The 13,723-nt window shown below is 44.9% G+C and overlaps 1 protein-coding gene across 1 annotated transcript in view; it reads left to right on the top strand.

The window, feature by feature from the left end:
- Positions 1-13,723, top strand: part of LOC138637934 (cytochrome P450 2K1-like) — a 47,541-nt gene that overhangs the window by 12,944 nt on the left and 20,874 nt on the right. The window lies entirely within an intron of this gene.

The raw sequence follows: 13,723 nt of genomic DNA on the forward strand, positions 1-13,723 counted from the left end.
GAAATAAAAGATTATATGTGCATTAGATAAATTCCCTCAGTGAAACAATAAGCGATCTCATAAAGGTACTTTTGTGTCAATGTAAGAGTAATTCAGAAGCCACAAGGTTACCTATGATTATATACAGTACAGACCAAATGTTTGGACACTGTCTCATTTAAAGATTTTTCTGTATTTTTATGAGTATGAAAATTGTACATTCACACTGACGGCATCAAAGCTATGAATTAACACATGTGGAATTATATACTTAACAAAAAAGTGTGAAATAACTGAAAATATGTCTTATATTCTGGGATCTTCAAAGTAGCCACCTTGCTCTTGGCATTCTCTTTAATGAGCTTCAAGAGGTAGTCATCGGAAATGGTTTTCACTTCACAGGTGTGCCCTCTCAGGTTTAATAAGTGGAATTTCTTGCCTTATAAATGGGGTTGGGACCATCAGTTGTGTTGAGCAGTAGTCTGGTGGATACACAGGTGATAGTCATAGTGAATAGACTGTTAGAATTTGTATTATTGCAAGAAAAAAATCAGCTAAGTAAAGAAAAACGAGTGGCCATCATTACTTTAAGAAATGAAGGTTAGTCAGTCCCAAAAATTGTTAAAACTTTGAAAGTGTCCCCAAGTGCAGTGGCAAAAACCATCAAGCACTACAAAAGAAACTGGCTCACATGAAGACCGCCCCAAGAAAGGAAGACCAAGAGTCACCTCTGCTTCTGAGGATAAGTTTATCCGAGTCACCAGCCTCAGAAATGGCAGGTTAACAGCAGCTCAGATTAGAGACCAGGTCAGTGCCACACAGAGTTCTAGCAGCAGACACATCTCTACAACAACTGTTAAGTGGAGACTTTGTGCAGCGCGCCTTCATGGTAAAATAGCTGCTAGGAAACCACTGCTAAGGACAGGCAACAAGCAGAAGAGACTTGTTTGGGCTAAAGAACGCATGGAATGGACATTAGACCAGTCGAAATCTGTCCTTTGGTCTGATGAGTCTAAATCTGACATCTTTGGTTGAAAGACACGGGTCTTTGTGAGATGCAGAAAAGGTGAACGGATGGACTCTACATGCCTGGTTCCCACCGTGAAGCATGGAGATGGTGTGGGGGTGCTTTGCTGGTGACACTGTTGGGGATTTATTCAAAATTGAAGGCATACTGAACCAGCATGGCTACCACAGCATCTTGCAACGGCATGCTTTTCCATTCGGTTTGCGTTTAGTTTGACCATCATTTATTTTTCAACAGGACAATGACCCAAAACACATGTCCAGGCTGTGTAAGGGCTATTTGACCAAGAAGGAGAGTGATGGGGTGCTATGTCAGATGACCTGGCCTCCACAGTCACCAGACTAGAACCCAATCGAGATTGTTTGGGGTGAGCTGGACCGCAGAGTGAAGGCAAAAGGGCCAACAAGTGCTGAGCATCTCTGGGAACGCGTTCAAGACAACCTCCTGAAGCTCATCAAGAGAATGCCAAGAATGTGCAAAGCAGTCATCAAAGCAAAAGGTGGCTACTTTGAAGAGCCTAGAATATAAGACATATTTTCAGTTGTTTCACACTTTTTTGTTAAGTTTATAATTCCACATGTGTTAATTCATAATGTTGATGCCGTCAGTGTGAATTTACAATTTTCATAGTCATGAAAATACAGAAAAATCTTTAAATGAGAAGGTGTGTCCAAACTTTTGCTCTGAACTGTACATATGTCTCTACTGCTGTATGACATAATCCCACAATGCAGTGGTCATAAAGGAAGGCATATCATATCTATGGAGTGGATACTTAAGCCTCCATATTTCACCCACATCTTACCTGGATTTTTTGGAGTGGTATATATGAAGACAGCGCGTCCGTTGCTTCCGACCAACGTTGCTATAGAAGTAAGCTAGATATATAAGGCAGGTTATCCACTGTCAAAAATAATGTTCATATTGAAGAGTGCGGCGGGAGCCTTCTCTTCCTTGTTTTTTACCTGTGTTTTGTGGTTTGCGTGTCTGCGGTGTGCATTCACCGCCGCTGTGGATGAACGCTGTGCACGGTAGGTGATTCCGGGTTAAGTCACGGCAAGCTATACGTCACGTGTTGGAGCAGTGTCACGTGTTGGAGCCGTGTCATTGCGGTCATGTGTTCGTGTGTGTCCCGGACGTGCATGCTCAGTGGATATCTGCGTTTATTTACTTGTAATACAAGGAAGAATGGCATATTCCAGGTGTAATGGGGCATAGAAGATATCTTTGGTGGGATAAACCGCTCCATTTACTTCCAATTCCCTAAGATTTCTATAATATTAACATTGCTGTCCAAATAACTCATACTATTAAATAATTTTTGGGAAAGCAGTTATGTGGATGAGATTAAAACATATTATTACTTAATGGAGGATTATGGAGTAGTATTCAAATTAGTGTAAAGTATATACTCTACCATATATAAACAGGCATGCCCGGTAGGTCACAGAAGTGAGAAATTAGCTATTCTGTTGGAGAGAGAAGAAAAATATTATTCGAGAGAGAAAAAAATTATTATTTACATTACATTATTAAAACTTATCATGAATTAAGGAAACATCCAAAATTGAGTCCTTTCGGCTCCAAAGTGAATATTCAATACGCTACTCTCCTTTTGAGGATCCTTATACTGTGTTAGGAGTCAAGTTCCCACTGCTGCACAGGGGGAATCTCAAACCATGTCTGCTGCTATCTCCCATTCTCCTCCAGCCGCAGTGGAGCCTGCTCACCGGCGACGTCAGTCCCAGCATCTGGCTCAAGCTGATACTGTGCACTTGGTTACTATTGCCTTTCCAGGCTCTGCCTTTGTAGCGAGCACTGATCAGCAGCGAGCAGGTGTTTCAGGGACTAAGTCTTGCTTTTCCCATACTGAGCATGTCCACAGGATGACCATTCATTGGAGGCCAGGGGTTAAATGCTCAGGTCCTGTAGCAGCTCCTATTGGACCACTAGGAAGGTCGGTGAGAGCTACAGCTATAAAAGGTTTGCATGGCCGCCCAGCGATGTGCTAGTGTAAACTTGATAACGTGTGTGTGTAGATGAATGTCTGTCGATGGATGAACGCTCCTTAATCATTCCCATTCCTTGTGTTGGTGACTGCTCATGAATGGTAGAGCCTACCTACCACCCGACAGTGCTATCTGCACACTTAGCACACATTAAAGCGTCTATTCGCAGTTACCGCCTGTACGGCACCATGCACAATTAGTGCGCTTTCCTGTCAGCCAGTCAGTGTAGGGTGGGAATTCTCACTTGGACTCAGCATCTAACTCAGGGCGTTCTACAGCGCGGGCTCAAAAGCCACCAAGGCTCAGAGCGAGTTCAATCACCAGTTTAGTGGGGGTGATTCATAGGGATCCCACTATTGTCTTTCAGCTGCACCCTGTGACTGCTAACAGGGTGCAGCATATTTATAGCAACTCTGTGAAGCAACAGAGTTCTAACCCACGTGTGAACAAGCGTTCATCTGCCATTGCTCAGCAGCACTTGTCATCTCTGCACGGTGGACCCCGGACTGCAAACGCACCTCATATTCTCTAATATTATTATTTGGTGAGTTCCGCCAGTCCTAACATTATACTAGCACCAGGGTCTGGCTAATAATGACGGATGAACAGCTACTGCAGCTGTACATCCAGCAGCTGGAGGGCAGGTTGGCGGCTCTCAAGCGTACAACCTCAGCTGTGGATGTTACCGCAGTAGCTGTGCAGACTGCTAGCATGCCTGTAGCAAGTTTGTCCACTGCCACCCTTGTTCCGACCTTATCCTGCCTCCCACTGCCAGATAAATACTCTGGTGATAGAAAGTCATGTAGGGGATTCGTGAGCCAGTATGCTATACACCTCGAGCTCTTGGCTGCACGTTTTCCCACAGAGCGGGCAAAGGTGGGCTTCATTATATCCCTCCTGTCGGACAGGGCGTTGGAGTGGGCTACACCGCTGTGGGAGCGCGATGATCATGTGGTGCAGAGTGCTCCGCTGTTTCTAAGCACTCTGAAACAGGTCTTTTTAGGACCTCAAGTCACCCATGATACGGTGCTCCAACTGTTGGCATTGACTCAGGGCTCTTCCATGGTCAGCCATTTTGCCGACCACTTCCGGACTTTAGCATCTGAGCTGGAGTGGCCAGATAAAGCCCTCATCCCTGTATTTTGGAGGGGGCTGGCTGACCATGCAAAGGACGCTTTGGCCACCAGGGAGATTCCCACCACAATGGAGGAGCTAATAGCTGAATCAACTTGCATAGATCTTCATTTTAACGAAAGAAAATTGGAGCGAGCCTAGTGTAGGCAGAGCTTTCAGCTGGCTCCCACCTTCGCCAAACCTCTGGAATCTCCGGTTCAGGCGTCCGAGTCACATGAGGCCATGGAAGTGTCACGAGCAGGATCCAAGTCCCTGACCACTCGTGCACTCAAGGTCTGTCATGTTTGCTGGCTGTCAGGACATCTTGCTTCCAGATGTTCCCATTGGTCGGGAAAACGTCAGCGTCTAGTAGTTGTAGGAGGAGGTACAGTCATGGCCAAAAGTATTAACACCCCTGCAATTCCATCAGATTATACTCAGTTTCTTCCTGAAAATGATTGCAATCACAAATTATTTGGTATTATTATCTTCATTTAATTTGTCTTAAATGAAAAAACACAAAAAGAATTGTCTTAAAGCCAAATTGGATATAATTCCACACCAAACATAAAAAAGGGGATGGACAAAAGTATTGGCACTGTTCGAAAAATCATGTGATGCTTCTCTAATTTGTGTAATTAACAGCACCTGTAACTTACCTGTGGCACCTAACAGGTGTTGGCAATAAGTAAATCACACTTGCAGCCGGTTGACATGGATTAAAGTTGACTCAACCTCTGTCCTGTGTCCTTGTGTGTACCACATTGAGCATGGAGAAAAGAAAGAAGACCAAAGAACTGTCTGAGGACTTGAGAAACCAAATTGTGAGGAAGCATGAGCAATCTCAAGGCTACAAGTCCATCTCCAAAGACCTGAATGTTCCTGTGTCTACCGTGCGCAGTGTCATCAAGAAGTGTAAAGCCCATGGCACTGTGGCTAACCTCCCTAGATGTGGACGGAAAAGAAAAAATTGACAAGAGATTTCAATGCAAGATTGTGCGGATGTTGGATAAAGAACCTCGACTAACATCCAAACAAGTTCAAGCTGCCCTGCAGTCCGAGGGCACAACAGTGTCAACCCGTACTATCCGTCGGTGTCTGAATGAAAAGGGACTGTATGGTAGGAGACCCAGGAAGACCCCACTTCTTACCCTGAGACATAAAAAAAGCCAGGCTGGAGTTTGCCAAAACTTACCTGAAAAAGCCTAAAACGTTTTGGAAGAATGTTCTCTGGTCAGATGAGACAAAAGTAGAGCTTTTTGGGCAAAGGCATCAACATAGAGTTTACAGAATAAAAAAAGAGCCATTCAAAAAAAAGAACACGGTCCCTACAGTCAAACATGGCGGAGGTTCCCTGATGTTTTGGGGTTGCTTTGCTGCCTCTGGCACTGGACTGCTTGACCGTGTGCATGGCATTATGAAGTCTGAAGACTACCACCAAATTTTGCAGCATAATGTAGGGCCCAGTGTGAGAAAGCTGGGTCTCCCTCAGAGGTCATGGGTCTTGCAGCAGGACAATGACCCAAAACACACTTCAAAAAGCACTAGAAAATGGTTTGAGAGCAAGCACTGGAGACTTCTAAGGTGGCCAGCAATGAGTCCAGACCTGAATCCCATAGAACACCTGTGGAGAGATCTAAAAATGGCAGCTTGGAGAAGGCACCCTTCAAATATCAGGGACCTGGAGCAGTTTGCCAAAGAAGAATGGTCAAAAATTCCAGCAGAGCATTGTAAGAAACTCATTGATGGTTACCGGAAGCGGTTGGTCGCAGTTATTTTGGCTAAAGGTTGTGCAACCAAGTATTAGGCTGAGGGTGCCAATACTTTTTTCTGGCCCATTTTTGGAGTTTTGTGTGAAATGGTCAATGTTTTGCTTTTTGCTTCATTCTCTTTTGTGTTTTTTCATTTAAGACAAAATAAATGAAGATAATAATAGCAAAGAATTTGTGATTGCAATCATTTTCAGGGAGAAGCTGAGTATTATCTGACAGAATTGCAGGGGTGTTAATACTTTTGGCCATGACTGTATGTTAGACATGGTGACATTTTACTCCAAACTGTCCTTCAAGGGGACAATTACCATAGGCCCATCCACTCTTAGGGTAGAGCTTTGCGTGGATTCCTGGGCAGAGGGCAATTTTATGTCATCTACCTTCGCCCAGCGACACGCAAAACCCTTGGTGATGCTCGCCAAAACCTGTGACCGTACGAGTGGTAAATGGATCAACACTGCCCTCACAGATAACACATCTAACCATCCCATTTACTTTATCCATATCTCCATCTCATCAGGAGATTATCTCCCTTCTAGTCATTCCCGAGGGAATTGATGAGGTCCTGTTGGGGATACCATGGCTACCCTACCACTCCCCTCATATAGAATGGTCCTGAGGGAGAATTCTGAGATGGAGTGAATCATCTGATGGTAGATGTCTGAGGGAATGCGTTCAGGTTGCTACAACTGAAGTACCCGCAGATCTTTCCTCTCTCCCCAAGCACTATTGGCCATATGCGGACGTGTTTTCCAATAGGGCTGCGGAGACCCTTCCGCCTCACCGCTCTTATGACTGTCCTATTGACCTCTTGCCTGGTGCTGAGCCTCCCCGGGGTTGAATCTATGTTTATCTCTCCCCAAAAAGGGAGGCAATGTCTCAGTACATTAAGGAGAATCTGGCAAGAGGATTCATTAGCTAGTCAGTGTCACCTGCAGGGGCGATGTCCTTCTTTGTACATAAGAACGGAGAACTACGTCCATGCATAGATTACAGGGGTCTTCATTCCATCACCGTTAAGAATAAAAATCCTCTGCCCCTGATATCTGAGCTCTTCGATAGGTTGCGGGGAGGGAGGGTATTTACTAAGCATTCTCTGCGGGGTGCTTACAACCCGATTCGCATGCGTGAGGGGGACGAATGGAAGACAGATTTTAACACCAGGCATGGGCACTATTAACACTTGGTGATGCTCTTCGGGCTTGGAATGCCCCAGCTGTTTTCCAAGACTTTGTAAATGATATCTTTCAGGATATGCTCTCCACCTCGGTTGTAGTCTATCTGGATGATATTCTCATCTACTCTCCAGATATAGACTCCCACCGGAGAGAGGTTTGCAAAGTCTTCAACCTCCTATGGGAAAACTCCCTCTATGCCAAGTTGGAGAAATATGTTTAGGAGTCTTTGCCTTTCCTGGGCTATATCATCTCTGCCCAAGGATTGGCTAGGGATACTGCCAAGCTACAGGCTGTGATGGACTGGCAGGAAACCCAATCTCTCAAAACGGTGCAGCTCTTTATAGGGTTCATCAACTATTATTGCCAGTTCAGTCCCCACTTCTCAACTTTGGTAACTCCCCTGGTTGCCCTCACCAAGAAGGGAGCTAATCCCAAATTGTGGTTGGAGGAGGTCTCCAAGGCCTTCCTCTCTATCAAGTCACACTTCGCTGGCGCTCCCTCTTTACATCGCCTCGATCTAGATAAACCATTTATAATGGAGGTGGATACCTCATCTGTCGGTGCTGGAGCAGTCCTCTTCCAGAAGGATGCTCAAGGTCGGAAGCATCCTTTCTTCTTCTTCTCCAAGACCTTCACACCGGCGGAGAGGAATTATTCCATCGGGGACAGGGAGCTGCTAGCCATGAAGTTGGCGTTTTCGGAGTGAAGACATCTTCTGAAGGGGGTTTGCTACCACTTCCAAGTATACACCACCCACAAAAATTGGGTGTATTTACAAACATCCCAGCGGCTAAACTCTTGCCAGGCCAGATGGTCCCTGTTCTTCTCCCGGTTCCACTTTACCCTCCATTTTCTCTCCAGGGAGAAGAACACTCGGGCCGACACTCTCTCTCACTCCTTTGTGTCATCAGAGGAGGAGGAGCATCGGCTTATTGTCCCTTCAGAGAGCCTGAGAATTCTGGCTACGGTTTCGCTAGAGTCTGTGCCTTAGGGCAAGACTTTTGTACCATGTATCTTGCGACCGGAGGTTCTCTCTTGGGCTCACTCGTCCAGGGTGGGAGGACATTTTGGGACCAAGAGGACATTTGAGCTTCTGGCAAGGACGTACTAGGGGCTGCATATGCTCCGTGACCTCGGGGACTATATTCAGCGTGTGTCTCCTTCGCCAAGAATCGGTCTCCTCGGCAACGGCCTGCTGGGTTACCTTGCCGGTGGCAGACAGGTCCTGGGAGATGGTCGGGATGGACTTCGTGGTGGGCTTACCCAAGTCTCATAGCTGCACTGTTATCTGGGTAGTCACCGATCATTTTTCTAAAATGGTGCACTTGGTGCTGCTTCCACAGATACCTTCTGCACGGGTCTTGGCGGTGCTGTTCATTAAACATGTGTTGCGCCTGCAGGGTATGCCAGACAAAATTGTCAGTGACCAGGTTCCCCAGTTTGCATCTCGCTTCTGGAGAGAGCTCTGTCGTTTACTCAGCATTGAGCTGAATCTCTCTTCTGCATACCACCCCGAGACGAATGGGTTGGTAGAGAGGACCAATCAGACTCTGGTCGCATACCTGCGACATTTTGTCTCCACCAGGCAGGATGACTGGGCATCCTTGCTACCATGGGAGGAGTTTGCATTGAACAACGCCGTATCCGACTCCACCGGGCAGACCCCATTCCTCCTTAACAACGGCCAGCATCTGCGTGTCCTTTTGCCCATGCCATCCATCGATTCTAGGGAGGCAGACTGTGCGGTGGAGGCACGTGACATTTGGGACCGCACACAGGATACCTTCCGGCCTCCAAGGAGAGAATGAGGGTTTTTGCCGATGCACATCGGCGCCCTGCTCCGACCATTGCTCCTGGTGACTTAGTGTGGCTCTCCGCCCGTAACATCAGGCTGCGAGTTGAGTCCACTAAGTTTACTCCTCGCTACATAGGCCCCTTCAAGATCCTGGAACAAGTCAACCCTGTGGTCTATCGGTTGGCCCTTCCTCCACGCCTAGGTATCACCGACACTTTTCATGTGTCCCTCCTAAAACCCGTTCACATGTCCCAGTTTTCCAAATCATCTGCCGGGACATGCACAATTACGCACGATTACGAGGTGAATGCTATTATGGGTGTAAGGTGGTACGTGGCAAAAAATTCTATTTGGTGGATTGAAAGGGTCATGGCTCAGAGGACAGGACCTGGGAGCCTGTTGAGCACATTCGGGCTTTGAGGCCCATGGACTGGGAAGCCCTAGGATGGGGGGTAATGTTAGGAGTCGAGTTCCCGGCACTGCACAAGGGGGAATCTTGAACCATGTCCGCTGCTGTCTCCCATTCTCCTCCTGCCACAGTGGAGCCTTCTCAGCGGAGACGTTGGTCCCAACGTCTGGCTCAAGCTGATACTGTGCGCTTGGTTACTGCTGCCTTTCCAGGCTCTGCTTTAGTAGCGAGTACTGATCAGCAGCGAGCAGGCGTTTCAGGTCCTGCTTTTTCCATACTGAGCATGCCCACAGGACAACCTCCCATTTGAGGTCGGGGGTCACACGCTCAGGTCCTGTAGCAGCTCCTATTGGACCACTAGGAAGGTCCTTGAGAGCTACAGCTATAAAAGGTTCTCAAGGCCGCCCGGCCATGCACTAGTATAAACTTGATAACATGTGTGTGTAGATGAATGTCTGTCGATGGATGAAAGCTCCTTAATCATTCCCATTCCTTGTGTTGATGACTGCTCGTGAATGGTGGAAGCTACCTAGCGCCTGACAGTGCTACCTGCACACTTAGTGCACGTTATAGCGTCTATTCGCAGTGCCCGCCTGTACGGCACCGTGCGCAATTAGAGCGCTTTCCTCATAGCCGTTCAGTGTAGGGTGGGAATTCCCGCTTGTACTCAGCATCTGACTCAGGGCGTCCTCAGGCGCGGGCTCAAAAGCCACTGAGGGTCAGAGCAAGTCCAATCACCAGTTTAGTGGGGGTCATTCATAAGGATCCCACCAGTGTCTTTCAGCTGAGTAGTGTATCAGAGGGTGGTTTCGTCAAACTCAATCTGACAGGTGCCCCCTATCAAAGTGTATCAAAGTGTGTAACCCCGCCCTGCGTCCTGTCAGCCAGCTGTCCCCTGTCTCTGGCTGACTTCCCCTTTTGATATAGTTTGATATTGTTAATTTGATCCAATGATTATTATCCCAGTAATTGTTTTTATATTAGATTGTCATATTATTTGCAGCTGTTTGTGCGGTTGCGTCTGTAAGCTGTATTCTTTCTGCCGACAAACCATAATGTTTAGCATATACACACACAGTTTCTCAATTTCAACATCATGCCTACATTATATGAGAGTGCACTCAATATTATGAAAAATGACAGTCATTGTATGAGTTTTAAAAGCCTTTATTAAAGCATGTATCAGACACAATACACTATATGTGAATTACAGCACGATATACAATAACATTCAGCAGGGCTGTGTGTAATAAAAATACGATCCTTAATAATTAAAATGCTATCCCAATGCCTGTTACAGGGGCTGCTCAGGGGCGCTGACAATGAATCAGTGTCAGCATAATTTTCCAGCGTGTCCAGGGGCTGTGTTAGTTGTGATAGCCAGCTATGTGTCCCGGTGTGATTAACAGATAAAATAGCCACGCCCAGTGTGGTTAACTGATAAAATAGTTGCCACAAGCACATGTGCACAAAGATAAAAAATACATTCTAGCTTAGTTAGCTAACAGCATGATAGCTTAGTTAGCTAACAGCATAATGCTGACAAGTGCATCTTTATTTTATATATTTTTTATCCTAGTCGTGTATTTATTTGACACTGTGATTCTCATTTTTTTTTTACATGTGGTTTATAACACCATTCTCTGACCCATGTTACAACACCCGCAAGTATGAAGCGGTGTGTTTTATACGTTTATAAAAGCAAAGACACAATATTGTAAAAGTTTAAAAAGATTTTATTGTTGCAAAATAAATACATCTCAAAGACATTTCAATAATATAAAAATTCTTACAGAATATAAAAAGTAAAAACATTAAATAGTACAATGAACATACATCATTACACTTCTTACAAAATAATTAATATAGCGTTACAAGGCGGGTACAGCATTTATCCAGTACATTCTTTACATCCTGAGCCACATAGTTTGTAGCATCGGTAGAGACCTTTTTTTAGGCAGCAGAGTTCCGCGTGTGGTGCCTAATGACGGTGAATGTAAAGATTGAATTGTACGGGACGACGGAGCTAGCTTCTGTGGTGTAGATACAGCGTGGTCTCACTGCTGGAAATTTTTAATTAATCTAAAAGCTGCCTAGTAGCGGGATTACCCACAACTGTAGATGGTATATTTAGCACGGCCATAGCCTGCATAAATGAATCCCAACCCGGAGGTAAATTTCTACTGTTCAGAGCATGGCTCTGCGTTGTACTACGTACCAAATCCAGTAAGTTAGACCCTGGTATTACGGATCCTTTGAAAATAAATTCAGCTTTATTATTCCAGGCTGTAACATTTTTATTCTGCAGCAACCTGTTTAGTAAAAATTCAGCATTCTTTTTATATCTTTGGGTTATATGGCTGACAATTTCAGCGATCTCTTGATTTTTATCAGAGTCGGTATTTGGCAATAGTTGCAGACCAGGATCAGGAGTGCTAACGAGATTTAAAGCCGTTACTTCTTTTGAGCTGTGCCGCGTATGTACCAAGTAGCGTTGTAGCACAGAGCTATACATTTTAATTTTCACATCATCGGGAATGTCACGACGTTGTAAAATGTCGCCAATTTCACCATCAAGGCGGCGAATAACACTGTCGCGTATGTTATCTGTAGTACCTGGTCTTAGTTTGTCTAGCTCCTTGTTTGGGCACTAGATACATTTTCTCTGTATGTTCCATTATCTTCCGGCGAACAGGCTTGTTATTATTGGAATTGCAAAAGCTAAAAGAGGGTCGATAAACCCGCCGGCCTGCTTTTTTAGCAGGCGCTTCTTTTTCTTTATGGGCTGAGATCTGTCACTCAGGGTTCTTATAGCTTTACGCCACTTCTTTAATATACCTTTTTGGCGCTCTTTCAGCTGAATCCAGTCATTTAAGATGTTTAAAGCAATTTCGCCTATGGCTGTAATTAAATCACTGCTTACATTGCGAAAAATAGACTTTCTGACAGCGGGGGATGCTTTCACCAGGGTTTTCAAGAGCGCCCAGTTACGCCGGAGCCTCTCAGACATCTTTACATTACAGCATAGAATGTCTGATACCAGGTAAAATTCACTTTTTAGAAGTGTTTTTCTTTTGAACATAGACAGCGGGCAACGCTGGTGGAAACAACCCAGTCCTTAAGCGAAGATCCTCAGAGGTATTAGCTCTCAAATCTACAAGCAAATACCCGTAAGGGTCCAGCGTGGCATCCTCAAAAGCTTCTAGGAAAAAACGTGTTTTTCTGGGATACATCTGACGAGCTAGAGTTAAAATTTGTAATTTATCTCGGGGGTTATTAAAAAGCACCATGTACTTTGTGTTTAAATTTATCGTACGGCTTTTCTTACCCTGACAAAATATGTTTTGTACCTGGTAGAAAATGCTGAGATTTCTGTGGTGCACATAATTGGTAAAGGCTTTTTCTATCTCACAATTTTCACTAGCACTCTCCATGAGATCATCAACAATAGCCAAATTCACCTTCTCCGGTGGGAATAATTCGTCATCTACGAATGTATTCGGCAGACCCTCCACAAATCTGGTGTGGGGAAAAGAGAGAGAGATTTCATCATATAGTTTTTGCCAACATGAATAAACCAAACAATATTATCAGGTTTCTGAGAAAAATTAGCTTTAATATTATATAGCAGCTGTTTTACAAAATAGCTCTTTCCAGAATTAGACGGGCCTGCTAGAATGCATGAGAATGGGTGCAGCAGACGTGTATCCATCAAAATACGCGGCTAATACCCAAAAGGTAATGTTGTAAAATCGTCTAATAGTCGACGCTTTGTATAAACGCACTTTTGTGTTTTGCGAAATGGCCTTGTTTCAATATCCCAGTACTTTTTATTTCACACAATGGCCGGCTGCTGTACGACAATACGTTTCTGAGTTTCTGTGGCAGAATTGCGCGGGTAGTCCAGAACTAGATCTTTCAGACTGTTGAAATTAATAGATTGAGAGTTACCAACATTTAGTGTTATCCCCTTAACTTTTAAGACAGTTTTACCGGTGTTGAGTTTGTATCTGTAAGTTTTGGGGCCCGAGGATACAAATTCTGTGATGTGTGTACCATCGGGTATTTCACTGGTCAGTTCCCCCAGGTAATCGCCTAAAGGCAGCTGCCACTCACCATCTCTCTGTACAAAAATAACTGAATCTGTGTCGTGATAAAGGCACCTCTCCTGCAGCCGGTCCAGCAGCGAATAGAGCTCTAACCGAGCATACGCTGTTGTAAAACACGCTATAAAAATGTTTGTGTTTTTGTTGAGTGTGTGGTGGCCTTTTGCATATTTCCAGTTAACGGTTGCAGTGTCATCATCAAGGAAATGCAACATCGAAATGTCATAGTAAGGCAGGAACAAATACTTAAAAAGCTCATCTGGATCCCTAACAATGCTGGTACATGATAGATTAGATCTCTGAGCAAACTTTCCCCATAAAGAATTTAAGAAAAG

The sequence above is a fragment of the Ranitomeya imitator genome, chromosome 5, assembly GCF_032444005.1.
Source record: "Ranitomeya imitator isolate aRanImi1 chromosome 5, aRanImi1.pri, whole genome shotgun sequence".
NCBI classification, from domain to species: Eukaryota; Metazoa; Chordata; class Amphibia; order Anura; family Dendrobatidae; genus Ranitomeya; species Ranitomeya imitator.